The sequence below is a fragment of the Dryas octopetala genome, chromosome 2 (assembly GCF_963921425.1).
Source record: "Dryas octopetala chromosome 2, drDryOcto1.1, whole genome shotgun sequence".
Lineage (NCBI taxonomy): Eukaryota > Viridiplantae > Streptophyta > Magnoliopsida > Rosales > Rosaceae > Dryas > Dryas octopetala.
The window spans coordinates 21647204-21660988 of record NC_141367.1 but is presented as its reverse complement, the minus strand read 5'-3'; positions in this window follow the sequence as shown (position 1 = coordinate 21660988).

The window sequence follows — 13785 nt, the reverse complement described above, 5'->3', positions numbered from 1 at the left end:
TCGCCTAAAGTTTTTGGGCTACATATGTGCTTACTTTACTGTGTTTTTCCCCTGTTATATGTGCGTGACCAAACACAGTAATTAAGTAAGTTGCCTTTTTCATTTCTTTACCAAAATCGATCATAGTACGTTTGTTGTTGTGTTACACCATTTGGGTAAAATGCATATCAAATCAAATGTACATTTGCCTATAAGAAAGTATCACTAACATGGCAGCTATGAATCAAATCACTTATCGTCCAAAAAAAATCACATCACTTAGATGTACTACATTTTGAGCTCTCATGAATGAATGCAACAAGCTAGTATCTGTATTTTCGTGTATTCATAACTTATAGATCAATCAGAATCACACAAGACCAATCATGGGAAGAGCCAAGTAAGATATCCATTTTGAACGCATAAAGGCTGCCCAAAATAAGAAATGTACGGGTTTCGGGTATCACTTTTATGTTTGTTTCGGGGCCACGACTTTTAAGTTTAGTTATACACATAAATTAATAGTTTGATAATATAACATGTTAATTTGTTCAATAAAAAAAAATTAATTACTCTTGCTTTGGTCTTGCATGATTCTTAAATTACGGTATTATAGTACACCTATAAGAAATGCAAAAATATAGTAAATATGCAGTGTGCTGTCCATATAATTATATGGTGGTGTGCAAGTGCACCGCCACAATTTCCAGGAACAATGTTTGTGAGGAAACAAAGAACACAAGGCACATTAAACACAAATTACACATAGTCCCATGAAGTCAAAACCTTGATACTTGGCGTCCATGAATATCATACAGACTAGTAGACTACTACATATGTAGTCCAAGTCCGTTGTTGTTACGGCGGAGACTTACCACCTGCTTTAAATTTCCACACTTGGCATCCACTCACAATGTCGCTGACATTCGCCCACGTGTCCAAGTCCTTCATCAAAATTAAAAACACCGCCCCTCACAATCGCTATTTGTTAATTATTTATGTATGTTTGTTTTTCACTTTTTTGTCCTTAGTTTTAAATTGCTTTAACTTTGTTTTTTTCTTATGTAATTGGGAAGCTTCGTGCTCCTCTTAAGTCTTAAGTAGCCGCTTGCCCAGTTTCGATTTTCGAATGAACAAGTCAAAAGCAGCTTAAGATTTTGATGCTATATGCCTCCTTATTCTACATATTATCAACTATATTATATATAATTCTCATCTAAGCTTATCATAGGAATGTGAGAAACATAACACATTTTCTCTTCTTTTTGTTTTTGTTTTTTTTTTTTTTACAACTATCAATTTAGATATTTGAAATGTTGTGTTATCCAACTATAATCATAATGATTAATTAATCATGTTTGAACAATCATTCTTTACAATCTAATAATGTAATATATTATCTTGTAATAATAAGAAATCATTTACACACATATATATATATAAAGAAAGAGCAATGATCTCTTGTCAAATATTTTGTATAGGGAAATACTTAATGTATTGACTATTTTTTTTAACTTATATATAAATTAATATCAATTATCGTATAATCATCATTTTCTATACAATTCATGATTTTTAATTTGGCTTATCAATATAATATGTTAGACTATATTTAGTGAGAAAAAAATTTCTCATATATATATATATATATATATGCTCACTACAAATTAATTTATGAACAACGTACAAGACATGCATTGGCGTCCACGCGCCCAAATGGTGAAAATCGTTGGGCTCCATAAGTAAAAGCCATTGCTCGTCGCTTAACTAGAAGAACGTTGAGAATGAAGATTGGGAAAATATATAATATGTGTAAGTGAAGGAAAAGCCAAATTAATAAGCGTAGTTTAGGCTGGTAATTTGGGGTTTCCAAAGATGAAGTTGTAAGCTTTATCGTGATAATTAAAATACTGTAATAAAAGTGGTATTTAGTGAAACATCTGTTTCACTTGTCCTCATTCAAATGTGTAAGAGATGAGAGATTCTCCCACTTTACCCAACTCCCTTTTCCCCTTTTTCTAATTCTCTCTTTTTAAAGAAAATTTAAAATAAAAAGTTCCTAAATTTATTAATTCTCAAAGATAAACATAAACATGCATGATATTTAGTTGGGGAATGAATGAACATGATCATGTTCATGTTGCTTGAAATCCCTCCCACGTGGCCCAAGCATAGTAAAGTTGTTTCCTTGTATATTCCAATATATATTCCACCTACTCTTAAATCCCTTTTTTGTGTGATTCAAATTTTGAAACACACCACGGTCCCTCGCTTCCTTATTCCTCCTAACTCCGAAGACAATTTGGTCACACTTTTACACACCCACTTCATCACACCCCCAAACCCCACCATGCACACATGCTACCTTGGCATGCACCCAAGTCCATAACCATAGGCGATCCATATATAAACACTATCATAATATATTAATCATTGCATTTTAAATTCAAAAAACATATTGCTTTCCTCTCAGCTGGCCAGCTTGTACTCTCTCCCTAATATTCACTTAAAACGAAATAAAGGTGAAAAGGGGTACATGTTGTTTCCTAAAATAATGAGGAAGAAGGACCTAGCCAACTTGCCAAAATAATAGATGGGGTACGTAGGGCCTTAATATTTGTCCTTTATTTTCTAACTTATTAGGAGTGAAGGATAGAAGTTGCAATATTGTATCTTGTCTAGATGAAACTAGACCAAGATATCAATCTGCTCGAACAAAACAATTTTTCCTTTTTCGCCGGGTAAGCGGGTACAGTTCTTGACTTGCAACTATATTCTAACCAGAGTATCCATAGATACCATTTCATAGACATTATAGTTAATTTATTATAGTTTAGGGCTAATTACAAATAAATCAATAAAATTTTTCATAATTACATTTTAATCAATGCACATTTTGATAATTTCATTTTAGTCACTATTGACCAAAGTGAAAAAAGATAATTTACAATAGATTAATAAATATACATTATTATTCATATTTATATTTGTATTAGATTTGTGTTTGACTGCTACGCAACAAAATGGCTTAGATTTGTGTTTGACTGCTACGCAGCAAAATATCTTAGGGTTTAGTTCCATAGACCTAAACCCTAAGCCATAAGCTTCATAACCCTAATTCTAATCCAGAAACCCCATTTATATACCTTGCAACTCATTTCTATACCCTAAATCACATTTTTATACCCTAAACTAAATTAAGGGTAACGTCATAATTTTATGCTCATATGTAATGAAAAAAAGACGGGGACAAATTGATTTTTTCAATGCACTAAAATACATAACATCATCAAGTAGATTGAGCTTAGTGACTAAAATGAGATATAATTTCAAAACTCATTGATCTATATGGAAAAAGAAAATTTACATTGACCATTATGTAATATTGAAATGTTTTATTGATTTAAATATAATTTGTTATAAATTTTATTACTTTTCTGTTTTTTATTCTTTTCAAGATTTTACTTATTACTAGAAAATTAAGTTTTCCCAGTGCTTATATAAATAGGTTGAAAGTTGTAGAAAGAGATTAATTAAATTTAGTCATGTTCTGGAGTTATTAATTATCACCACCTAATTAAATTAGCTAACTCTTAATTTCGTGACCATGATACATTATTGATATGTACAAGTGAAGTGATCACTGATGTTAAATTAATGGTTATACCTTGGTTGCAAATTAACTGAACGGACTCTAATATTTCATGAAAACCATTTTCAATGTGAAATTTCTCTCAACAATAATTTCATGGATCACATGGCCGGTTCCAAAGATATGACGTTCTGACATCACTTGTGATGTTTTGATCTTTTTCTTCTTTTCTAGCTTTTCTTTTAGGTTGGAGAAAATTATTTAATTATAAACTTATTTCTGGGATGCATGGTAATTATTGACTATAGCTAGCTAAGCTCTTGTAGTTTCATAATAACAGGCAGCTGTATGAAATTAAGTACACTAGTTTCAGGGCATGCATGTGCAAAGTAGTCCCTTCAATTAATTGTTTCCAAGAATGGGAAGCAGACTTTCATGGTAGAGTTGCTAATTTCAGTCACAAATACAAACCACGCGCAATATATAAGGCACAAGTAGCTAGCTAGCTAGCACTTGTTTCAAACACAACTCTGATTCACATATCAACTGATGAAGAATATACATTAAAATAGGTTCGGCTACCTAACTATAGTTTGCAGTAGTACCACTACTACTGCCACATACAGTGAACAAAGTACTGCTAGTCTGCTACTGTGCAACTCTCTCCCATTGCTGTTCCAAAAATGTGAACCAGACTGCAGACAACCAGTCTATAATTCTCGTGGTAACCAGAGTTGCAGATGATGATTTCCCTCGGAAATTCAAAACATATATAATTACTTGTTTACCACTTCTGACCCCAGAAAAAAAGTACTTGTTTAGTTGTACTTACTACTTAATTTTAATATATTGAAGTTAATAATTTAAAAGTAGTAGTAGTGAGGGTGACTTGTGCTGTTTTAACGCGCGTTGTAATTGAATTGGATATGATCATTTGGGAACTGGATTAGACTTTGGTGTGACCCAACTGGATGACTTTGAATAGTTGTTTAAAGTTAATTAAGTACTCCCTGACTGTTGAAGAATGTGAAAGCACTACTATTACGTGCATGCACATTAAGTGTATATATATATATATCAAACTTCAACTGCATGTTCCAAGAATGTCATGGCCATGCAGAGGTTGGTCATTTCCCTCACAAATTCAAACCCCAATTACTTTTTTATACTAACCCTAAGTAAAAAATTAATGAATGAGGTGACTTGTGTTTTTTGAATTAAATAACGTTGCGAATTAGATTAAAATATTGGCAAGCTGAGGTGTGAGTGTGAAGTGGGCATGATACAATTGGATGGTGCATCATTTCGGATTAGACTTTGGTGGCACAACTGAACCACTTTTCTCTAGTCTTGAATAATTCTTGACAGGAACCGTTGCAAAGTTAAGAATATACAGAAATTAAATTTTAATTTCTATCTCGATCATGATTCTATATATTCGTACCCTTTTGTGGGTAATGGATTAATGGGTATCCATTTTAATTGTTGACCACAGAATTCAATCAGAGACCCATTTATATATGAATTATGATGCTGGAGTACTCTGCAGGAGTCTCACATGGTTGTTGGGACACTTTGTCTCAATATATGACTTCATCTATCACAATGGCCCCGCCATTATTGAAAAACTAAAGCTCTTGGTTCTACAGATACTGCCCTATTTGTCATCACATGTTTGTTCTACCACACCTTTCTAGAAGTTGATCATATATCGGAAAAAGAAAAAAAATAAGGAAAGGTGACTCTCAAGTCTCAACACGTAAACTTTATAGATGACATGAAATTAGCACATATGGCCAAAACAATAATGTTAGGGATCTCAAATATATTTTTCAAATTAATTTGAATCTCATATGACATGTATTACATTTGTTAGTATTTTATTTGCTATAAAATAAATAATTATTGAAGAATCATGTATGAATTAATAAAATACTGATACGTCATTTAATATCTAAATTTGAGATACATATTTGGAATCTCTAGCATCTCGTGGCAGAAAACTTAGCTTAACACGTGAATTATATATTGTCTGTTTTGCTCCAATACCAGTGACAAATCCACCAATGAGCAAAAAGGGTCAATTGACCTCATGAATTTTAATTTATTCCCCCAGTTTTTTTAGGTGTTTGATCGAATTCTAAAAATTGAGGGTAATATTTTGTAGAAATATCTCAGAAAAAGAGGAGCAAGTGTGCTTCTTCAAAAATTAGAACATTTAAGTCAAAAATCAAAATCAATTGACAAGTACATCTTAGTTGACAAATGAAATATAAGTATATAATCTTCATGATAAAAAATTTAGGAAAATTTTCTTGTTGGCGCGAAGTCTATCTTTGTTTTGATTAATGTGTGCATGGATGCTCGCATACATATAAAGTGTTACTGGTACTTATGTTCAATCATCAATGTCATTTTTTGACCCAAAAAAAAAATAATAATAATCAATGTCATTTTTTTAATTCATATAATTTTCAAAAGAATCTCTCCATCAACTTTTATATATAATAGCTCAAGCTCTAATTAATCCATACGGACCATACTATTCACATAATATTCAATTTTAGAAATAATTTAAAAAAATGAAAGCGAATCAATCTATTATTGATTTTATGGCACTTGGACGTACAGCAATTTATTAAAAAAAGATAACAACATTCAGTTGAATGTGAAAGTAGTAGTAGTAGTAAATGCATCAACTCGAATCACACACACATATATACATTTTTATTTTATTTTATTTTTCCAAGAATATGTGTGTGTTGTCAAAACTATATATGTGACCTATGCGAAATTATCCTAATATAGAATAGGTCTAAATAGGAAAAATAATATTAATTATAATATTCAACGGGTTTGGATAGATGTAACCAAAAAGAAAAAAAAAATTAACTGGTTTGGATAGAAAATGAGAAAATCTTGAAATTAATGATAAGTCAACTTGATTTTTTTTGTTTTTTTATAACTCAACTTGAATTTAAGTGGGGGATAAAATATTAGAAAATTAGGATTAAATACCAAATATCAATAGTTTTTTAATAAAGCAGCAAGACACTAATTTTTTTTAGTTTAAGTACTAACCTAGAGTAAAACATTTTGGATTAGGTCACAAATCAGTTTGTTATACAGTTGTGACTGTCGAACAATTACAGTTGTAATTGTCCAACAGTTACAGTTGTAATTGTCGAACAGTCACAGTTGTGACTATTTAAAATTTATAAAAAATCAAAATTTTTAAGAGTTTCATACTTTTGATTTAGGTTTAGGAGATGAAGTCTTATAACCCAAAGACTAAATATTAAAGTTTAAGCCTTGCAAATATTGAAAAAACAATAAATCAATAAAAAAGTTATGTCTGTTAGACAGTCACAGTTCGATATAACCATGTTTTTTAAAGTTAATACCTAAAGTGAAATGACATAAATGTTTTAGTAGTTGAAATGAAAAAACATTATAATTTGGTACATAAAGTCAATGGACCTATAAAATATTTCAATAGGTTTGGTTAATTGCCACATACATATATATTTATATATGGACCAATAATAACCAATTGGACACTAGTCTTACTTCATATTTACTTGTATGTTGAAAGGTAATGGATACTAGCTAATGTTCAAGTTAAAACTCAAATTACCATCAAGATAAGAGTATGTTCTTTAGAATCCATTTACTAATAGTGATTTATTAATAGATTTGGCAAACAGAAAAAGTACCGTTAAACCCGATTCGTATCACGCATATCGGGATCATAATTAACTAATTAAGGTTAAAGAAGACAACAATACTAAAGTAAAAGTGACTCCAATAATTATAGTACATAGGCTTATTAACCTTTTCATCTGGATGGTGAACTGGCGTGACAAACCAAAAACAAAAACAAAACTTGTTATATTCATATCAAGCATGCTTTATCTCATTCTGGTTTTAATCTTTGGTTAGAGGTAGATGCTGGGCCTATTTGGCTCTAAAATGTTTTGTATGAAGACTCATACATTATCATTATAAATAAAACTCAGCATCTTCCCCTAAAAAAATGTTTAGATCCCATTCTCTCAAATCAAATATTAATCATATCTTGTGTGTTTTGAAGATGCCAAAGACTCAAAATAAAACTAATTAATAATAGGTGGAGTGACTTTACATTTTCAATAAGGGATAATTCTTTTAACATGTTTCTTCTGGCTTTTTATGTTTGTGACTCTAGATATGTGTGATATTCTAATATTATGAAAAAGTTATAACATTTAACCCAAAATTAGTTGACACTAAGCAAATAAATCCATGATATTGTATATCGTAATGTAAGACTTACCATTTCCAATGTACGTGAGATGTTATCTAAGTATGTTTGTGTTTGCTTTCTTATTTTGCATGATAAACCCAAAATGAAATGAAGCATTATAGTAAATCTTAACCCTCTTCATCACATTTTAAATCATAGCACATGCAATGCAGGTGGCATACATTGGTGAGGCCTGTCTGCATCACTAAAGGAATAAAATAATCCACATCATCAAATATATATAATGCCAATGAGAAGGTCAACTTTGGGACTAGAGAGTATCTTCTTCCTCTGGAATAATAATCCTCTGTGGACTGGACCCTAATAATGCAAAATTCTTTGGTACATATATTAGATTATCACTGCTGACTTCATTAGCTCAGGTTTTGGGCCAGAGGTTTTCCAGGTTTTTGGACTGATAGATACATTTCTAGACACATTTCTAGAAACCTACTGTTCATCAGCTCAGATGGAATCATAGTCCAGATTGTGGACAGGAATGGTGGGCCACAGTCCAGATTATGATCCATACATGTTCTGCTCACCTTATAGTTTGTCCTGGTGTTTTGATGAATATATAGGGAACTGAGCATGAATATTATAGAATTTGTCCTTATCCTTCACTTCATTTTCTCATGAACCACATTTTCATTTTTTGTGCTACCTTAACATATATATATATTATCAATGGAAAAATCAATTCATATTTTCTTTCAACAATTACCATGTCACCCTTTAAATAAAATGAACAAAAGAACTTGAAAAATAAAAATAAAAACATTGAAAGAATTATGGGTCCTCCTCCCCTACAATCACTCTCTGTCACTTTCTTTTCTTTATTCCCACAACACTGATTTTGTATTCTTTTTTTAAAGAATATTTCTTAAGAAAAACTATTTAAAGGGTAAAATTGGGTTTTGAACTTCTTTTAGAGGCGTAAGTCGAGCAAACATATACAACACTGAAAAAACCAACTTTTACAACTTGTTAATGTTGGGCTTGCTATTGATTCTCAATGTTGGGCTTACTATATGCTATCTTGTTATGGGCTAGCTTAGGAAATACAGGCCTAAGGCCCTATGACTTTCATTCCAAAGCTTGAAAGGCAAATATGAAAAGCCCCAAACAGCAAGAGAGGAAGAAAAGTTGGGAACGGGTTTGGACTGGTCAGCCGAAGATGGTAGTTTTGTGATTGGGACAGACTGTCTAATCATAAACACATGTGATTGGGATGTTAAAAGGGGTCAATCCTGAAAAGCCTTGTAACATCAACAGTTCAACACGAAAGGCCATGTCCCATTGGCCAAAAAAGAAACAAATTAAGTAAAAACTTCCATACTTTCATGTCTAGGAGTGGAATTACTGACAATTTTTCCATACATCACTCGGGAATTGTAGGACTTCATAGAGGAGAGTATGTTTTTCACATATTAGTATTTTGAAGAATATGCTACTTAATTTTGAAATTTCACTTCCCATAATCAGAAAATTTGGTTTAATCCAAAGCAAACTAAGAATGGCATGAAACCAAATTGAAATTGATGTGTCCCAAATGAGTCCAATTTCAGAGTCAGCTAGCAAGCCATGTCTGAGACACACTTCTAAGGCAACCAAATTGGAGTGTGGGACAGGTGGATGCATTGAAAGACAGACCTTGTAGAAGACTCCAAATAAGGAGCTCTTGGATATACTTAAAAACACAAGAAGTGACCCAAAATGGTAAAAAGAAGAAACCCCACAATTCCATAAGTGGAGTGTGTGACTGTTCCAAAACAGTCACACAAACATTGGCAGAAATCCCAAAATGTGGCTTTGGGCATAAGGAACACAACAAGGGCTATTTAGTAAGGGGAGCTTTTTGCACAAGTGTGAAAAGCAATGCTGATTGGTGGGGTGGCTCCTTCTGATATAAGATAAAGGAGGTTTGACAAAGACATGGCACCAAGAGCAAAATGTGATATATGCATGATTGGCCTGCAAGGGAATGTAAAATTGTCTTAGAAACAGTGACTTTAAAACTTCACCATTGTCTAAGCAATACCTACAGTTTATCTCATAACCCCCCTTGTCTTATTTTTATTTCTTCCCCCATTGTCTCACCTACAACACATGAGCCACACCCACTTCTCCAAATGGGGTGGCTGCACTCCCTCTTCTCTCCTTTGAAGAAGCTCTGGTTTCGCCTGCACTCAGCTCCAAAGAAAAGTAAGTTCTCAATCATCACTCCAACTCTGCATTTTCTTCATACCTACACTATTCACATGCGTTATGCATAATTGATGAACACAACCTGCATTTTCTCTCAACTTTTGAGTACTCTGTCTCAAGCTCTTTGCTTTGGAACTGTCACACACACAAATTCACGAACACATTTCTGATCATCTATGCAACTTCCTTCTTCTCTGTTTCCTTCCATTTATTCTTTGCACTAATTCGAACCCCAACTTTAGACTGCTTCTCTAAATACACTTGGCATTAATTAGAAGTAATTCTTACTAGTTGCTACCATGCTTGAATCTTCATATCACTGCAATATTTATTTACAAGTTGCATTTTGACTTTGTTTATGATCAGGAAGAGGGATATACATTCTGTATGAGGATGTAAAATCATGCCCCTATGAGGATGTGCATGTCCTGTGGTCAATACTAGTGGAGTCACATACACATACACCTTCTCTGCCACCACCAAAAGCCTGAAGGGCCAGCTCAAAATGTCCACAGTAAATGAGAGATTTCCAGCCAAGTATATACAATATTTATCTTAAACTGTTCTATACTTTTTGTGTACATGTAAAAATTAAAGGTTTTTCCCCACTTTTTTGGTCCTTGAATTACTTGTAAATGTAATGCATTAAAATATGGCTTTCATATATATATAGGAGTTTTCAAATCTGTGGCTCCAAATCTGTTTGAATCTCTCTTCCACATATTCGGGATATGCAGTATGCTTAAAATTGAAAACACCCTTCAGGCCCTCAAAAAAGAAAAAGAAAGAAAATTGAGGGTAGTTGTTTTCTGTTTCTTTCATATGGCTCTATTGTTGTTTTGTCTATCTCAGCGGTTGAGGTGGCAGTTTTGTCCCTTCAGTTTGTCCACAAAGAATGGATGGGACACCTACATGATCTACATGTCTTATATAAAAAGGATTTGGAAAAAAAAAAAAATCATAAGTAGTTAATCCTGGCCAAATACATCAAAGGATTCAATATCGTGGCTTCTTGAAAAAATTATTGGGTGTATCCGATACACGGTTATGTGGTGTAACTGATCCAACATATAAGAGTATTATTTAACGGTATATTTATATTAATAGAGTATAATATTAATAACATCCGTTCATATTATGACACGTTGAATTGGTTACATCACTTGACATTGTATCGAATACACAAAATAATTTCTCAGCTTCTTAAGTCTTGACTTGTTCTAGAAAAAGCATTGAAGAACTTTGATGTGTGATGTATTAAATTTGAAATGGGGATATCATGGGGATACCTTAGAAAGTGATCAGAAGATACATACATATATATATATATATATATAGAGGCTCCTTCAGCCTTCAGGTGTGAGATTCTACATTTAGGCTTATTTGTGGGATCCCACATTGTATTTCGACGATCCGAATCGTCTATTTTTTAAATCCATATTCAAATATCATTCTTGCAAAAGATTAAGCAAGTCAGATTGTCGAAATACAATGTAGAGTGAGCCCTATTGGGATCCCACAAATAAGCCTAAATGTGAAATCTCACACCTGAAGGGGCTTGTATATTAGACCCCTTCAGGTGTGGGGTGGGGCCTACTTCATATTGTATTTCGATGAGCTGAACCGTTTATTTTTTAAGTCTATATTCAAATATCATCTTTGCAAAAAATTAAGTAAGTCCAATCGTCGAAATACAATGTGGAGTGGGCCCCACTTGGGATCCCACAAATAAGCCTAAATGTGAAATCTCACACCTGAAGAGGCCTGTATATATATGTGTGTGTGTGTGTGTAGTTACCAATATCTAAATAATTGTATATACTTTTTTTTTTCAAATTGAATTTAGATCATTAATTAGGTTAATTGTTAACTAAATTTTTTGTCCAAGTTCACAGTCTAACAATATAAGGCCATGTTTGTTTGGTTAGATTAGACCGGATTGTGTTAAATAACCCAATAAACCCATGTTTGGTAAGGCCTAGTATTATTTTAAGTGGGACTATCTACCACTGCTTCTTCTAAAATAGCGAACTACACGTTGGTAAATAACGAAGGTTGAAGACACCTCGCTATCTAAGAAATGGATTACGCCTCGCAAAATAACACAAACCTAGAGGTAACTCGTGCATTCATCCTTCATCTTTAGTTTGTGGGTAAGCTCTCTCTCTCTGCTTTCTTTCTCTGGTAAATTTTTTTTTTTTTGCTGTCGTTTCTATTTTCATTGCAGCCATTCTTGAAACTATATTTTAAAACTGGAAGCCATTTGTGGTGGTCGCCGATCCCGATCCCACCGGAAAAGCACGATTGCCGACGAGGTTGACTTTCAGATTTCTTGTCCTTTTTCCGTCGTCGGTGACTGGATGGACAATCGGAGTCCATGGTTGGACTCGCCAAGGTGAGAAGGTGAGGACCCAGGTGGTCTGGAGCCGCAATGTGGCCGGAAAACGCAGATTACCGGCGGAGAGGCTCAGCTCTGTTTTGCGTCGACAATGATGGGATGGGCCAGCGGAGGAGGCGAGCAAAACCCACTAAGAACCTACTACGTTGGCCGCCAGATGACACCACACGCGCCGGTTTAGGCGCATGGAGGAGAGAGTGCAAAGGAGAAAGAGAAATGAAATCATAAATCTGACTTTGGGTTTTAAAACTCATGGGTGTGAAATGATAGAATTTTTTAATTTTTTAATTAATTTAAAAATTAAAATAATTATAGCTTAGTTTGACCATACATCAAACACATGACATTGTTATTTAGCTTATCCAGCTTCATAGTCTGACACAATACCAAGCCACAAAACACAGGATAATACTTAATCCAGCTTACTTCAATCCAACACAGTCTAACAGAATCCACAAAAATAAGCCAGTCTAATACAATCTAACACAGTCCATCATAACAAACGGCTTAACATTTTTGACATTTCAAAGATAGGCCCCTGATATTCCCATTTCAAAGATTTCGACATTTCCCGATGGCATCAATATGGAGGGAACTTTACAATATGCAATTATTTCTCTTAATTTAAAATGCAAATTCTACAAATTGGGTAAAGCTTGCGTCTTGGTAATCATGTGAATTCTGTATGCTAGCAAGGTATTAACAATTTTTGTCAACTGAAATATTGTCATTGTGGGATCATGTGAAAACACAGAAATATCAACAAAATATCAATAAACAATTGAATAAAAAATTTTTTAAAAAAAAAACTTAAAAAATATTAGAAATGGTTCGAAAGTAATATACTGAATTGTTTATGTGTGATTTCAAGGGCCACGAATACCTCTTGGATGAGTAGTCGATAAAATTTTTCAAGTTTTTTTAAATGTGCGTTGAAACCAGAGGACACCTGGTTAAAGTTGGTAGCAAGAGGCATTTTCATGTCGCTATATCTGCTATTTAAGTAGTTACATAGTATCCTATCAAAGAAAAAGTTGCATAGTAGAATACTTACTAAATTTAGTGAGATATTTTGAAACCATTTTTTGTGCTTTGGGCTAATGCAACTTCAACACGTTTATAGGGTGTGGCACGCTTCCAGAAGTCCCTATCCTCCATTTTATTAGTGATTGGCATTGCTATAATTGATGACCCAACAACTTTATTTAGTTAAAAAAAAAAATGTGGCAGAGCTCAACTGTAAGATCTGTTCAAACGGAGCATTATGTCATATAATGGGGGAATCTTGTCATGCACCATCAGAAGGATGAAACTAATCAAATA